The sequence below is a fragment of the Arachis duranensis genome, chromosome 1 (genome assembly GCF_000817695.3).
Source record: "Arachis duranensis cultivar V14167 chromosome 1, aradu.V14167.gnm2.J7QH, whole genome shotgun sequence".
Classification (NCBI taxonomy): Eukaryota; Viridiplantae; Streptophyta; class Magnoliopsida; order Fabales; family Fabaceae; genus Arachis; species Arachis duranensis.
In genome coordinates, this window is record NC_029772.3 from 9,507,269 (window position 1) to 9,509,755 (window position 2,487).

A 2,487-nucleotide genomic window follows, 5' to 3' on the forward strand; every position below is an offset into this window, starting at 1 on the left:
TGAGTATATTAAGAAGCATATAGGTTACTACATGAGTTAAGGTCTCAGCTTTTAATTACTAATATTTTTAAAGAGTAAATTAGTATTTTTATTCACAAAAGTTGAAAACGCTAATATATCTTTTTATAAAAAAAATAATTATTTGTACTCATAAAACATAAATTTTTGCTAATAAAATTATTCAAATCCAAAAAAATTAATTGAAATTCTCAAATTACCCTCTAATATAATCCATCTTTAACTTCTCCTCTTATTCCGTACCACCATTTTTTCAATCCCAAATCCTACTACCACTAAAATTCTTCTTCACCACCACCCTAAATCCTAACTACCACCACCACTCAAGTACAAATACAGGACAAGTACAAATTTCAACCGTCTTGTTGTAACTCTATTGAAGGGGTAGCAGATGTGACCGTCATAAGATACAGATCTCAATCCGTTTCCAACCAACTAAACCTTCACTCGGCAGTGATAGCGACGGACTCCTGCTCTCTTTCCTTGTTACGGTTCTTCCTTCCTCACTAAACAGCGTCGAGGATGATGGTGGCAGTGACACCCACTGGCACTGTCGCTTTCTCTTCCTTTTCCGATCTCTTACGCTCTCTCTTCTTTCCAGACCAGCGACAACGACAGCGACGGACTCAATCAATGGAGGCAACAGACACGACGGAGCCTGCAGCAGCAAGGCGCGACGGCGGCGACAGCTCCCCCTTCCTCGGTTCTAGCTCGCATCTCCTCTTCGGGCTCCCTCAATAACGACGACGATGATGCAATAGCGACGGCGAGTCCCCACGTTACCAGTGCGGTTTCCCTCCCCCTCCTATTCTCTTTTTCTTCCTCGGGTGGAGGTGTGTGTATAATGTCCCTATGTATGAGTTTTGGAGGGACACGGAGTGGTGGCTGGGTAAAGAGGGTTAGAGTTAGAAATACTTCCATTTAAGGTTGCTGAGTGAAGGGGGTGGGGGTGGAATTTGAGATTAGAAGGGACAGGGAGTGGTGAAGAGGGTTATGGTTAAAAACTCTTCTATTTGGGTGGTTGAGTGAAGGGCATTACGGTTAGAAACTCTTCCATTTGGGTGGTTGGGTGAAGGGGGTGGTGGTGAAATTTGAGATTAGAAAAATGGTGATAAAGATAAGGGTAATTAAAAATTTTAGGTAATTTTTTAGTATTTGAATAATTTTATTATTTGGAACCATATTTCATGAGTATAAATTATATTTTTTTTTGTTCTATGGATAAATATGTCAGCATTTTTAGTTTTCGTGGATAGAAATAATAGTTTATTATTTTTTTAAATATATAGCATTGAAAATAAATGGGCCTCAAGAAGATGGAACTAATTGATAAGCCCAATAATATATCCAATAAGATCATTATAATAAGCCCAATACATAGTGGGTTGATCCAAAATGCTGAAACAGTGTACACCAAAAAAAAGCTGAAACAGTTGAATATGCTGTATATGTTATTGGAGGGTCAAAAATATATGATCGAATTTTATTTGAGATCCTTCAAGCAAATCCATGCACAATTATTGATCTCTGCCCTTGTTTTCAGTGACTTATCTCCAAAGTTTCAAACTTTATCAGTAATCATGTCACTGAGGTTCATTACCGCTGCAATTACTTGAAGCAATTTGATTGGAGCTTGAAGCAAATTGAAACAAGTACAGTGCTTGCAAGGTGTTTGATGAAATGCCTATGAGAGATGTGGTGTCTTAGACAGTTAGACTGGTTTGATATCTGGGAATGTGAAGGCTGGGTTGTTTGAAGAAGCCCTTGCATTGTTTTTGAGAATGAATGTTGAGCTTAATGTGGCAACTATTGTTAGCATGCTCGGGGCTTGTGCGAAACTGGGTCGGTTAGAGTTAGGCAATGCTGTGATGGATATGTGTATGAAGGGTGAGTCTGTTGAAGATGCAAGGCAAGTGTTTGATGAAATGTCTAAGAAGGACATTGTTTCTTAGACTAGTATGATAGGTGGATTGGTGCAATGCCAATTTCCGAAATCTGAACGAATCACTTGACATGTTCTATGAAATGCAGGCATCAGGTTTTGATTATCGCAGATGGGTCCATGAATACATTGATGGAAGCCAAATCAAACAGGATGTATAGAGATGGCGCAGAATGCAATAAATGGACGTGGACAAGAATTCAAGAAGCATTGAAACAATTTGCAGAGTTGATTGAATCCGGCACGAGGTCTAATGAGGTCATATTTTTGGCCATTTTCACAGCTTGCTGCCATTCTGGCTTGGTCAACGAAGGTTGTAGGCTTTTCAATCAGATGACAGATGAAGAAGAAAGGAATAACCAAGGCTCCAGGTTCTAGTATTATAAGCGTGGATGGAAAGAGCCATAAATTTTTAGTTGCAGATAGTAAACATTCTCAAAGTGAGGGTATTAGTGGTTAAAAGTTAAAACCAATTTTTCAAATGCTAAACTAGTTTTTTTTCCCTATATAAACTAATTTAAATTGGT